The sequence below is a fragment of the Drosophila gunungcola genome, assembly GCF_025200985.1.
Source record: "Drosophila gunungcola strain Sukarami chromosome X unlocalized genomic scaffold, Dgunungcola_SK_2 000050F, whole genome shotgun sequence".
Lineage (NCBI taxonomy): Eukaryota > Metazoa > Arthropoda > Insecta > Diptera > Drosophilidae > Drosophila > Drosophila gunungcola.
This window is the reverse complement of record NW_026453194.1, coordinates 501007-516196: the sequence shown is the minus strand read 5'-3', so window position 1 is coordinate 516196 and position 15190 is coordinate 501007. Positions and strand designations below refer to the sequence as shown.

General features: G+C 39.2%; 1 protein-coding gene across 10 annotated transcripts in view; it reads right to left on the bottom strand.

Moving 5' to 3' along the window:
• Positions 1 to 15190, bottom strand: part of LOC128261102 (uncharacterized) — a 92080-nt gene that overhangs the window by 59936 nt on the left and 16954 nt on the right. The window contains exon 1 of one of the 10 annotated variants that reach the window (XM_052994564.1): positions 7546 to 7632. The exons of the other annotated variants lie outside the window; for them this stretch is intronic. The gene's annotated coding sequence lies outside the window, so the exon portion shown is untranslated. Of the gene's footprint in view, positions 1 to 7545; positions 7633 to 15190 lie in introns of those variants that run through there. 10 annotated transcript variants of the gene reach the window in all.

Here is a 15190-nt window from a genome sequence, read left to right as displayed (position 1 = left end):
AGAAAAACTAAGAGCCAAATGGCCGACAGGAGGTCAGAGGTGCTGACTGAGATGCTGAAAGTGGGATTTCAGATTGTGCCTGGGCTTGGGCCTGGACTTGGGCCTGATGCATGGCCCTGGGTACAGTAAGTCGACTTTGTCCGGCCAATTGTTCAAACTGCAGCCAGTGAATTAAGCCAGGAATTCCCTTCGATTTCTTTCGCAGTTTTCGCCTTCATTGCGAGGGGTCCATTTGGACACTTTCAATGAGCGATTACAAAAGCGTCTTCACTTTTCAGTCTTGTCATTTTGATCACTTTGGGTATCGAAATATATACCTCATTGCAGGTAGGTGTTGTCAAAGCGTAACTTTGCATTCAGCACTTAACAAATATTCTGTGTCTCTGTGGTTAGACTGTCAGTTACATTTTTAAGAGTTTCTTTATTTTCTTTTTGATGTGCACTTTGGAATGGTAAAAAAACTTTTTTTTATGATAGTTTTTTTTGTGCAACAAACATATTCCTAAAACTTAAAAGATTCTACAAGAATTTCACGTAAGACACATATGCACCCAAAAAAAAATTGAAAGTTAAGTTTTAATAATTGTTAAATTATAAGAATTAATTCAATAGTAAATAATATTACCCCTATACTTTTTAATTTCATTTCTATAGCAATGAGTCTAAAACTGTACTCTAAGGCCCTTTTTTGAGCCACATAGGTTATATTTTAAAACTTTCGTGGTATTAATTTAATACTCATCATATTGAGAAATTGTTCATACCCAATATAATTTTATAAAAAGAAATCTTTGCAAACAAAACAAAATCTACCCGTCCTTAACAATAATAAATTATTTAATCAGAGGCAACAGTAAGTATGAGTAATGAAAATGCAACAATTCCAACAACCATCATTTGGCATGCCTTAAATGCACTAATGAGCAAAGTGTGACCTTTAATCTTTAAGCATAATAAATAGCAGTGGTTCAGAAAAAGTCTTAATGTTATTTTTCTTGTAAATAACCTATGTATGTGTTTAGGCAGCGGGAGAAGATCGAGAGGCTGCACTGTTGCGCTCTCGCTCTCCGCCGCTCAGAACATTCCAGCGAGTTTTCCGCCTCTCACCACTTCCAAAGAACTCTCCCGCTCTTGGAGAGTTTTAAAGTTAGTTCAATAATTGTCAAACAAGTGAATACATCGCCCGGCCGGTCCGCGCTATACAAAACACAATGACACACAAGTCTTTTTTCCCCCTTTTCTTTTCGGGTCGCGACCGAGTGTTTTTTTTTTTCACCTCCACAGCCGCCACCGATCAGCATCCCGCTGCTACGTTGAAGCTGCCTTCTACAAGAAGTCGACGACCCCCAGCAACCCCCGCTGCCCCAGGACCACTATGTAATCTCATCTATTAAATTTAGAGAGTCGTCCTTATAAGTTATATCCCTAACGTTTATGGTCTGGGATTTTGATGTGTGAAATGTTGTAGTCATAATGTCACTTCAGCTTCTACTGTCCAAATTGCTTGCGATTGATGCGATAGTGTGGCTCAGGTATGCTTCAGTTGTGCTTGTCATCTTCCAGTTGGCATGCCCATCTACTCGCATGTCATGTGATGCAATCTGTTGATTTGGCCACTTGGCATGGCATACATACTTTGCGACTTAAGCGCAGGAAGTTGAGGAAACTGAGGAAACTAAGGAAACTGGGGAAACTGAGGAAACTGAGGAAACTGGGGAAACTGGCGAAACTGGCGAAACTGGAGACCGTGAAAATGATGATTCCCCTTGCCTGCCAGCCTCCAGCCGCCATTAAGTCATAACATTTATATTTCCCTCTTTATACCCTGACAAATCAGCGCACAGAAGTGGAAGGAAATGTGGAAATGCGGAAATGCGGAGAGGGGAAAACTGTCAGTGGCAAGAAGGCAACGGGTACATTCACCTGTCCCAAGCACACACCCATCCACGTTGATGTCTCCATTTAAGTGTGCGTGGTGCCATTGTTGCTGCTGTTGTAAATTTTAATGCAAAACTCGTTTATAAACACTCACACACACACACAGCTCGCCGACGAGGCGAGAGAAACGCAGAATGGTAGAAAGGCAAGGGCATTTTTGGCGAGAAGGGCAAACGACATCGTCATTTTCTGCTCAAACGTTTGCGTGACAGCACCACCCACTAGGCTCACCCACTAGCCACCCAACCAGCCATCATTTCACCACCCCACGAAGCCACCCGCCAAGTTGGCTGCCATTTTGACAGATGCCAAACGCAAAGCGAGCAGCAAAGCCCCACATTTTTTATTTGTCTTTATGTTGTTTTGCTTGGCTGGAAGGCAAAAGAGGACAAAAAGCCCACCAAATCATCGCCAGGGAGTGATACCCTATATTTTTGGCAAAAGCTAAGACGAAGTCTTCAACAAAATATATCTTATGCTAATTGGAAGAATTTAAGGCCTCCTCCACACCATTTAACCAACAAACAGTCGGTTCATAGAGGATAATTTGTAAAACAAAAATAAGAATACATCACGAAAATATATGGAAATAATCTTATAGAATTTTTAAGAGGTTTTTTTTTTACTTTATAACCTGCTTATTTATTTAAAATAATACTTCTTTGAAGATGAACTGATTTTTATCGTTTAGTCTGTTTACATTGAGGGACAATATTTTGAAGTATTTCCTAAAATATTATTGAGTCAAACTAAATCTGACATTTTCCTTGTTTTGCTTCTTATTTAATGTATTAATATTTGAACTATTTTATTGGATTTTTGCATTTATTAATTAAAACAATTCACATATCAAAATTAATCCAACTATTTGATTGGATTTTTGTGAAGAAGCTATTAACTTCTGACTACTTTACAGGAACTATGTATTAACTCATTTATTTAATTTACATTTAGATGGTGCTTAGTATAACAAATATATAGTGGCCATATTTTCAGTGTTATAGGGTGCCAGCAACAACAGCGAAACAAAAGACCCTGTGGCTGAAGAAGAAACCTGCGAGTCAGAGTTTACGGCTTTGCCTCGGACCATCATTAGTTGGTTTTTACGACTCGTAACGCACCGGAGCCCGAACCCCGAAGCCCGGACCCCCGACCCCTGACCCCCGACCCTCCGGTAACCATAAAGATTAATACCAAAAGACCCACCGCCATCCGGGGCGATAACAGTTGTGAGGTCATTGCAGTGGCTCGCAAACTGCGGCAATCGTTATTATTGCAATTTCATTAGATGAAAGCCACAAAAATGAAATAATTAATGGCAGAGTGAAACTGAAATAATTGCCAACTATGATTGGTCGGTGCAGGGGGTTGTCCCGGCTGGAGCCGAATGAGCCACCAGAGTGGGTGAGGGGTTAATGATTTACAATTTATGGAATTGAACAAAAATTATAACAATTAAATGGCGAATTTTGATTGCAATGCCAGTCTAAGCGGTCAATTGATTACTAATGGGTTTAACAAAGGGCGAGAAAGGGAGGCTACTAAACGTAAATTATACAAAACAGCATGAGCTTCTGAAAACAGAGTGTAGGAGACCAAAATTTAAAGGGAATATTTGTGTAAAATGTAACTTTAACCTATTGAAATATTTTTACTTCAACGGAAGAAGGAAATAAAAAAGTTTTCGTTATAGAGAAAATGGCTAAACTTAATTGGTTTTAATAATAAAAAAATGTTAGACGTTTTGTACAAAAGTGATTCCTTAGTAAACAAATATTTATCATAATATCAAAATTCTGTTGTTGTTGTTTAATTAGAGTCTGTTTTTGAAAATATTTTGATGTTTAATATTAAGGTGTATTCTAGATCATAGCTACTCAAGCTTGTTGCATTCGATACACATTTTTATTTCTATACTTCCACCACAATATAAGCCACAAGATGTTTCACATTTGTTTATGATAAATTGCCAAATACTTCAAAACTGACCAAACACGAACAACCGAAGGTGGACGGACTATGTTGCCATTTCAAGTCTACGAAATAGGAAAAAACTCCATAAAAAGTTTTGCAATGGCTTAAACGTGCCATTCGGGCCGCATCATAAACTAGGGGGAAACTTTCCCACCCACCATTCGGTCTTTTCATATGGGCACTTTAAAGGCTTTAAATGCGGAATGCATTCTCCAAATGTCTGGCATTCGGGGGCCAAAGTGCAGGACATGTGGGTGGGTGGGAATTTTGAGTGGGCGGCCGGAATGTGTGCCACATTAGCCGCATTCGGGGCTTCTGCATTTTGAATTGCCTACTTTTCGGGGCAGTCATTTCGGGGCCCTAATAACTTACGGCTCAGTGGCAAATGCAACAACAGAAAAGTAAGCTGCATTGTTCAAGATTTGTTTCAATTTCACCATGCAAAACTCGGGCTACCAAACTCACACACACACACACAAACACAAACACACACACACACAGCAAATAGCTACAGCACACTCACATCCTTGAATATCCTTTTGCCTGTGAATGCATATATGTATGCAAAAAGGCAGCAACACGAAACAACTGCTTGTATACAATTTCAAATGATCTAATGAAACAACAACGGAACGAGCAACAACAAAGACACATAAAAGTGCCACACGGAAGGGGTGGGAGCCGGAAAATGGGGCGGGGCTGAATGGCAGGAAAGCCCAAGGAAAACTCCTTTATCCCCCCACACATATTTCTGTTATTTTGTTGGCTGGCAAGTGAAGGGAGAAAATGAGTGGAAAAGGATAAGAAATGGGGTAAAGAAGACCAGAAAAAGTGGAAAATCCTTCGAAGGAAAAGCGGAATAAGGCATGGAATGTATGACAGACTTCCAATAGGAAACTTGGATAAAAAACCGACGGAAAAGGGAATTGCAGAGTGCAATTGAAGTTGAAAATTATACCCAGTTCTCGATTCACTACTTCTGGTTGAAGTAGGAACATGAAGAATTCAGGAATTTGAAAGTACATCATTTAGTTGTATACTTCGTGCATGGTCTAGACCGCCCTAAAATAATTAAACAAACATTTCATTAAAGTTCATAAGAAAACACGCATTAGATCTTCCGTCTAGATTCCAACTAAGATTAATAATTATAGTAAATGCAATTAATAAGTCAAAGTAGCGAAATGTATGTCATCAAAATAATTGATTATTAATACACATGCACGTTTAATTTACTATACGTTCTGAGTAATCTTATCTGCTCCAGATGCCACTTCGTTGGAAAAAAGATTTTCAACATTGTAGTAATTGTTATTTTCTCCCCGCATGTGACTTACATTTCGAGCAATACAAATACTTTTAAAAACAATTGCATTTAAAGTATGTTTAGCATAAGTATGTTTTTTACCAGGCTAGTTAGTTTAGGAGATCAATTTACAAAACAAAATTCGCTAAAAACAAAACCGAGCGACTCTGAAGATTGGGCATCACAACCTAAAAATAAATTTAACCAACTTTGCTGTCCCTTAACAAAACGGCGAAAATCTTGTTAAATTTTGCATCGGTAACTGGGCTGCCGTTTCTGGATCAGTGATTGCAACTGTTTTACTGCGGCTGTGACATGCCGACCCAAACCCTCTTAACCCCCCGCCGGGCCCCCTTAACCCTGCGCTGGCCCCCGGGGGAGCTTTATCAATGCAGCGCCAGGCGACGCCAAAGGCGATGACCAAAAGCAGTTTGCGGCCGAGCGGAAAGGAGATGGAGATATGCGGACGCCAAAACGAAAGGGTCAGAGGAAGCTGCCTTGCGGCTGCCGGAAACCGCAGAAACCGCTTTAGCCGCAATGACTGCGCTTGCCATGTGCCCTGCACTGCCACGCCTCCTTTTGCAACCGCCAAACCGGCCAGCCGTCCGCCCGCGAGCCCTATTCAACATGCATTAAAAAAGAGATGGCGGCAGCTCTCTGAGAGGAAAAAAAAAACAAAAAAAAATAAGGAAAAACACGCTCTACCAATCGCAACAAAGCCAGAATGAGAATAAATCATGTACAAAGTGAAGAGGACAGCAGGAATTTAAAGTCAGAAATATGGATTTTATTTGCCAATTTATATGAAAAATTCAACATCATTTTCGATTTAATTTTAATTCAAGTGCAAATATTTTTACAATCACAATCAGTGGTATTTTCATTTCGCGTAATTTATTTGATTCAATGTGATAAAACAAAAAGGATGGCCCAATGTCCACATGCCTTTTATTGAATTACTTTTTTAAATGATGAGAAAAAGTCTGATGTCACATTCAATAAGACACATTGAAGTTATCGGTTATAGACCAGAAGACAGTAATGATATTTCAGGACATTACTCATTTAAATGGAAAATGTAAATTTGCATTGCATTGCATTTATAATAATAATTTCTTTTTCATTTGTTATGTGTTTTGCAAATATGTTTTAAACACAAGAAAACAATGGAAATATGTTTCAACTCACTACACACAACTCAAGTTTGTTTTTAGTTTTAAAGAATTATAAATTCTTAAAAGTTTTTCATTTTTCTTGGCTACATTGACAAAAATAGGTATACATTTTAAAAGAATTAATGAAAAGGAACAAAAGTATTTTAAGCAACACGTTGAAAATTATGTTTAGTGGTGGTGAAAATGTAAACTTTATTTAAAGTTGCAACAATTTAACATTTTCTTGCAGTGTAAAAATTACAAACACTCATGCGTTTTCCTCGATTGGAGATCCGGTTTTGTCGGGACAGCTTCTTGGCCGTGGTTTTGCTTCATTGCATATTGAGAATGGGATTAAAACTTGGCCTACAGGTCCACTCATCAGTTGTACTTATGCCTTCTTCTCCCCATTAACCTTTGCCCCCTTCCCTGCACTTAGTTTCGATTGTTTAAGCCACTTAATTAACTCGTTGCGGTTTCTCTTTCAGCCATTGTTGTTTGACGACTTTTTGGCGGTGCCATGTGAATTATATTTAATAAGTTGGAGTGTCGACGCTCCGTTCACTCCGCCTGCAAAATTTCAACCAATTTTCCCGCCACGTAACTGGAGCAGAAATTAGCACCGAAAGGCGAGCCTTGAAAATGAGCGGGGGAAACAAATACGACACTCGTTTTCAGGACTTCCCCCGTATTTTCCACTATTCCGTCGTTCAACGCGAAATTCACGGGTTTCCGGCAACGTGAAAACAGCCGGAAAATTACACGAAAAAAGGCGGTAAGGGGGAAGTGGAATGAGGGGCGTGGCAAGGGGACTACTTCCGTCGGTCGTCGGCGGCGGCCAATTGCCACTGACCGAAAAATCGAGTAAAGAGAAGCTAAAGACAAAGTGCAGTTGGGGAAATCATAGGAGGTGGAGGGAGCCCATGGAGAAGGATAGATAAAAGGCAGAAATAATATTGCTTTAGCTTCTGCAGTTACATGGTGGGGGAAAAGCTGCCAGAAGGGGTTTTCCAAGAAGGTGGAGTACATAAATATTCAAACGGACAGCGGGAGGGCGGTAAAAGAGAAAAGCGGAATGTCTCGAACCGCTTCCTTGAACATCCTCACAAAAAAAAAACAGAGAAATTCCCGAAAGAAGTCGGTAGGGTAAGTCATAGATAACAGATTCCTTACCATATCTTAGCAAACACACAGTATTTACGATATATCGACCTCGTATAATTTGCACAAAAGTACTGCACTCACCTGTAAAGAAAGCAAAGTGGAAATGGATTTGGATTAGTTGAAAATGGACAATTTATTTAGTTTAAAAAATACAATTTGTACTTTGTCAAAAAACACAAAGAGATGAGAATAATACCATGCCGAATGTAAAGAAATAAGAGCAATGAATTTGAAATACACAGCAATGGCTGCAGAAATAATATAATCCAGCAAAATGACTTGCATTTACATTCACGAAATGCTTAATAAATGTAAATTGCTATTACTACATATACGTACATAAGTTTATGCCAAGTCCATGAATTGGCTTACAGTTTTATTATTTTATTATGTTGAATTAGTTTCTTGTTAAAATCTAGAGCAACCCTAAAAATTGTGGCTTGAATATATAGATATGTTTTGTGCTCACAACAAAAAAAAAAACACACCAAGCTACGAATTTACAAAAAAATAACTGTAAAAGTTGGTTAATGCAGCTAACAAAAATGTTTACTGTTTACTAATTTAATTTTAAAACCCTCTAAACCACTTTTTTTGAATTCATTTACTCATGAATTCCTGAAAATCCTGGCATAAACACTATAGCAACCTCACACAGAGGAGAACAATTTGTTTGGGGTATGATTTGTTTATTTGGTTGGAAGTCATGCATATGAAACTCCAATTGAGGCAAGCACAACAAACTGAACTTTTCACTCAACTCCCATGTAGGTGGAGACATTTCTAATTATTTTGCTTTTTGCAGCTCGGGGGATGGAGGGAAAACTGCTGACAGGAAATTAAAATTAGAATGAGCAACAAAACTAATCAACAACGGGCATGTTTTAATAGAGTACAAAGCTTGTATTCGTCTGAAGTTTACAAAATGTACAAGGTTTTTACTGTATTTAAAGGATGCGTTGGAAACGATGATCCCATTTTTAAGACCTTATAATAAAAGTTTTAAGCAATATGATTATTTAGTATTTATTGTCATTTATTAACAATTAGGTTTCTATTTAAAAAAGAAAGATACATATGTTTTAAGAAACTTTTTGCATATTCAATGGTTACAATTATTCATTTGTATTGTGCACGTATTTGTTTCTCAACCTAAGTGACAATATGGCATTGCTATGCCTCATTCAGGCCACATATCTGAACGATCTGAGCCATTAGCCCGATTTGCCGCCTATTGCAGCCACCAGATGGAGCCCAACCTCATTATAGCTTCTGGTCATGTGAATCTAATGAAATCTTATGACCAAAAAATGTGTCTAGAAATTTGCAAGGATGTTTGCGCAACTGATGATGCCACAAAAACAGTAAGCGACTGAAAAGAAATGGGAAGAGCACACAGAAATAAAGCAAGGACATTCTATGATATGTGAGATAGGGATACATATACGAATACGTTTATTCATATTTATGTTTATATTTGTACACCCATATAGACGACGCTTTCATCCTCATCCTGTTTGTGTTTTCTATGCGTTATGATTATATCTTAATGAATGTTTTGGGGGCAGCACATAAATCAAATTGCGAAAACGCCACAAGCAGTTGGACAAAAGGACAAAGGACACTCTTGACAAGAAGCGAGAAAACGAAAACGAGGCAAATAAACCAAAATGGGGAAAAAAAATACTAGTAGGGGAGAGGAAGGCCATGGAAAATACTTGGCCTAATGCTCGAGCTTAAGAATGCAAAATCACATAGAAGTTCCCTTCCTTCCATCCAGCTCTATTTTCACTTCTGTTTGAGCTCTTTTAACGCACTTAGTAACACGACAGCTTGGCAAATGTTTGGCTTTCTGGTTTGATTTCCATTATGGCTCTTGATGTTGCTCACTCATCTCACCCAAAAAACAAAAGGAAATACCATGAATACGCAACAGCAGAGAAACTTAGAGCAAAATCTTATTTGCAGCGGCAAAGCTGTCTGTTCTGCGCTTCAGTTTTGCCTTTCCACAGAGCCATTAACAAAGCTGTCAACTTTTGCTCTGCGGTTGAAAGCGATCCCAACGATCTGTGCATTTCAAGGGGTTCAATGGAAGCCCTCCAGGTTCGTCTGCCAAATCTTGGCAGCTCCCATTCGCAGCGACTTCCACTTAACCCGGATAAATCCAGCACTTGCTTTCCACTCTCTGCACATTAAATGAATGCTACGAGTATTGGGCTTTCTTTTCTGTTTCTGTTTGAACCAGCTCGACTAATGGAGCTTCTGCTCCTTTCATCCTGTCCCAGCCCACCCGTTTCCACGCAAACATCGGTCTGTGCTAGGCTTCAGTCTGAATTATGCACAGCTGTGAGTTATTTAAGCATAAACTATACACACAGCAGGTGGCGAAGACACCACCCCTGACTTCTAGTTCTACATCCACTTTCCCCCCATTTGCCTGTCTTTCAGCAATTGCAATTGCAACTGCAAATAGAAATAAATGTCATTGTCCGTGTATATGCGTATATGCGTATATGCGTACATGCATCTGTGCAATCTATATCTATTTTGTGTGTTTCTGAGTGCGTGTGTGTGTGTGTGCTTTCAATAGATAAAAGACTGGTTTTGTCAGTGGTGTTTTTGCTGTTTTTGCTGTTTTTGCTGTTTTTGCTGTTGCCGGTGAACAAATGACAACAAGTGCACAAAAACTACACGCTGGGCGGCAAAACTAAAAAATAAAATAACAAGTACACACAGACAACTTACAGCGAGAATAGTCAGCAAGAAAAGAATCAAATAAATGAAATAAAATAAAATAAAATCAACAAAAAAGTCTGCGGCAAAAAAGGGGCAAAAAACAGAGCCATTTTGGTGAGGGTTGTGGGAGGGAAGGGCAAAACGCAGAAGTGCAGTGTGGCAAAAAAATGGCAACAACTTTTAAAACTCATTAAAATTAATGAAAGCCACGCACTTCAGGCCGAGGCCCAGAAACAAGAGGCGTGGGTTTGGGGGTTTTGGGCTCAGGGGGGATTTTCAGCAGGCGGATTCCAGGGGGATTCCATGGGCAGAGGTGGCTGGAGATGCACATGCAATGGCGCCTGTAATTATACAAGTGAGCTAGCATATTGCAACTGAATCTCGCCCCCCTGCTCGAATATACGTTGCTCGAAAGTTCATTAAAACAAATTAAAAAGTACGAGAGCAAAAGGCAGAAATGGGAAAATTGTCGGGCCAAACGTGCCGGAAACTAGGCAAATGCGGGGTCACCGGAAGGCGGGGGTTTCCAGTGGGCGGGAGCGTGTCAAATGATAATGGCCAAGAAATGGCCGATGCTGCGGTCAGAGGGAAGGAAAGAAAAAGTCATCCTGATTGAGGCACAACAATGGCAAGGAAGGAGAGGTGAAGTAAGAAAGCCAGCCTTGAAGGCCAATGTGTCAGGAGGTTACCGCCCCCTCTCCCCATCATGGTGACTCCTCATTAAGTACAAGAAACTGGAGCCGAAATGGGAAAACTTTAAGGTAAGGGTCTTCCCGGAAAATTTGTTATAAGATCGAAGAAGGAGCGGTAAGCTGAGACAATAAGGGTTGGGAAAAAGGCGATAGCAAATGGGAAAGTGTTAAAAAAAAAAATGAGAGCGAATAAAATACCTTGCAGAAAGACTTTCTCAATTAGTTGGAACTGCAATCACCGATGTGAAACAAGAGCAAAGCAATAGGTTCAAAAAGATACTCGAAGTACTATATTAGCAGACAACAAATATTCAGTTAGTTTGGCTTGAAGCCAATGTACTTTAGTTTCTTAATGAATTTAAAATGAAAAAGGTAATTATGCAAGAAAGAAAAGCAAAGTAGCACAAAAAAAACCAACGGGAAAAGCGAAAAGACAACAAAGATCAAGTGAAACAAGAAAGGAAGCAAACTTCGGCAAGCCGAAGTTCATATACCCTTGCAGCTATTGCAAAAACTAAAAATTCTTTTAAACAATAAAATTATAATTTACTTACGTATATGTTTACAAGCATTGTAGCTGGGATGATTTGCAGCTCAATTATTACATAGTTATTTTATATATTTTTATTATTTCTATGGGAGCTATATGATATAGTCGTCCGATTTTGATGAAATTTAAACCGTAATTCTAAAATATTTAACCATTACTATATGTCGAAGAACAAAAAAAAAATAAAAAACAGCAAAGTTCTAATTTTTTTTTATTTATTTTTCCGATTGTTCCTATGGAAGCTATATGCTATAGTAGGCCGATCCGGCTCGTTCCGACTTATATACTACCTGCAACAGAAAGACAACTTTTGGGAAAGTTTCATTCAAACGGACGGACAGACGGACATGGCTAGATCGACTCTCCTATTGATGCTGATCAAGAATATATATACTTTATAGGGTCGGAGATGTCTCCTTTACTGCGTTGCAAACTTCTGACTGAAATTATAATACCCTCTGCAAGGGTATAAAAATGTCTAAATAAATTGAGACAAGACGGGCATGAGTAAAACTCTAACGGAAGGAAAATGTCTTTAAACAAGACTTTACTAATTGATTTTAAATGCATTTCATTTCTTTTTTAAAGAGTCCAGAGGGGGCGAAAAAAGCATTTAATTAGAAACGAAGAAAAGCAATGTGAAAATCAACAATCTTGGAGCGAAATCTTTTTTTTTTTTTGCCACTTAAATGATGTCCAGACGGAATTGCAAGACCCAATAGAAATCTCTACACGGGAATTACATAACAATTCCCCAAAGGATATTACGTATGCGCAGAGTGGCCGCACTCAAATATACAATACACACGCCATGTTTGGCGTTGTCTTGCACGTGGCACATACACTAATACACATACTAACAAACACTGGCACACACACAACAAGGACAAGTGCGGCCAAAAATCAATCGCATAAACTAACCATGGTTAAAGGCCCCAACAGGGTCACACCCAAAGACCCAAACACTAAAACACTCGCACACGGAGGTCGATTCGACTCCCACTTCCACATTCAGTTCTCATGCATAATCGAGCAACGTTAAACAAAATTTTACTTGCCAGACAAACAGAGACGTTGTCCAAAACTGACAATCAAAAGGGGGGCTTCGTGGTGCCTACAACATTTTGACAGCAATCTCGCAAACACGCACACAATCCGAAAAAAATTCTCAGCTCAAAGCTGGCCACAATTACAGCACCCAGAAGGGTAAAATGGGGGATAGGGTAATGGGTACTATAATGTGTGCACTGCTTACCTCATTCACCACCTACACCCCCCTCTCCACAACGCAAACACACATACACATATCCACACCCTCTTTCACTGTTTTCTGCTGCAGGGGCAAAGTCAACAAAGCGCGTAATTTACATTTAAGAATTGCTGCAAAAAGAACAGGAAGCAACAACAACTGGCAACTAACACGAACAATGCATTTGAATCATTGTTGTTGACGTTGTTGCCGTTGTTGCTACTATTGCCACTCGGAAAACAGAGCAAAGTGCAACAAATGGGAGGCCGCACTTGTAACTAAATTGTTTAATTATGATAATCAAGAGCGAATTAGGCAAAGGAGAACTGGGAGCCCAAGAAAGGAGAAAAACGGGGATAAAACATAGCCATATGGCATTAACACCCTGGCTAAATCACTTTAAACGATCCCAAAGCGATTTATCAATGCAGGGCCATGTACATACGCCAAACATTCCATCTGAAATTATCTATATATTCCACTCTTGCCATCATATCATATAATAGATGGACATACCTTTTAATTTCTCTTGACAAAATGCCAATGATAGCATTATATTAAGCAATAACCCGTACCTAGTCCAAACTCATATTCTTTCTATTATCATAAATGTAAACATACATCAATTTTAACTTTTATTAACTTAAGTTAATATTTCGACTAAAGCCTTTTTTCTGTCAATTTTTTTTTTTTTCATTTATATTTTTAAAGAAAATGAGCTAAGAATTAAATTTAATGTAAATAGCTTTTGACTATTTGTATATCGTTTAATCCAATCACGTTGACGCCAAAGCAGAAATGCTGCAATGCAAATGATCAGTCTAATAATGAAATTAAAATCAGCAACGCAATTAATTCGAATCGGTATAAAGGCATGACTTCTGTGCAGAGAGCTGTGCCAAAACAGATGATAATAACAGAATTATAAGCAGTCAAAGGAAACGCACTATTAAGATATACAAAACAGAATGTAAATGCCATGATGCAAAAATAGCAAATGAACATACTGGGGTTGGCACAACGATCTGGCCTCCATAAGAATGCCAGACAATTGCAGGACGAGATGAGGGTTGAGGGTTGGGACGAGGGTAGGACTAACGAAATGCGAAATGCAATTTTAGAGCATACTTTGGGGGCAACGAGCAGAAGCGAATACTTGCATACACTTGTGCAACTACTGTTTTTCTTTTTTTTTTTTTCTAGTTTTTTGTTGCCGCCGCTGTTGGTACTTTGTGGTGCGGCAGACGAGCGTGAATTTTAGCATAGTAATTAAAGTCTAATGGTTAAGTGAAGCCGCCGCAAGCCCTCACACACGCGCCACACTCACAAATGAGCAGAGTTGCAAGTTGCTGTCGCATGCAACGCTGGGCTTTAATTAATGTCAATGCTTGTTGACAACTCGGTATGCGCTGAAATGTAGGCAAGGGATTTGTACACTGGGGCTGGCCGCAAGCGAAAGAGAGCTTGGTAGGAGGGGGGTGTGTCGGGGGCAGAGAGACTACATGAGACAGTTGCAGAATAGAAAACTTTTTTCAAAAATCCATCTAAAATCTACAACTTTGCATACACACGCTCACACACAACAAATTCAAAAAGATCATGGCCATGGAGAACACAGGCAAATAAGCAGATAGGTATAGATGTAAGTAAGAACATAAAATAAAAGAGGAGAGAGCAAAGACCAAAGTTCACAAATGTTGCACAGGATATTTTTGTGGTATTTAGAAAATTTCATAACCAAGTTACTCGTAAGGGAAAACCGGCATATGAGTTGCTGACAATTTGCCAACCATTTGCGGTCATTGCATAGTTTCGTTCAACTCTGAACAAATAAGCTTTGGCATATGTTTTGACCAACTTCAGTTTGCATTAATATAGTTGAAAATTATTCGTAATAAAGGCTGCAACATATAATTTTTTCTCGGCTATCCAAACTAAATGTTCGAATCTCAATCTGTTTAGGCTTTAAAGTTAATAGTTGCGGGATATACCAACTGCGTAAGCAAAAAACGATGTGTATTTAAAAAAAAAAAAAACAGAAACTAGTAATTTGACAACAATGCAAATTGTTAAGAACTTTTCAAATTGAGCAACTCGGGAAGAGCATCCCCTTGCAATCATTAACTCCTTGATGAACCTGCACCTCATTTGGTCCATTCATTATTAAGCCGACCTCATGAGCTCTTAATAAGCAATCTGTGAGTCAGTTCGATGCCGCCCTGCGAGGGTTAATGTTCGTGTCGGGAGCTGCACTTGCCTTCAATCAATCAAAATGCACCTCGATCCCAACATAATCCACAGCCCACCAGCACACAGGCAGGATGTCATTTTTGCCATCGAGCGAGCGTAGAGTTGAGTGCAAGGATACAAAGGGGGTTGCCGGGCCGAAAGGCATTCATTATGCAGCTCCGCAGTGGGTAACTGCAG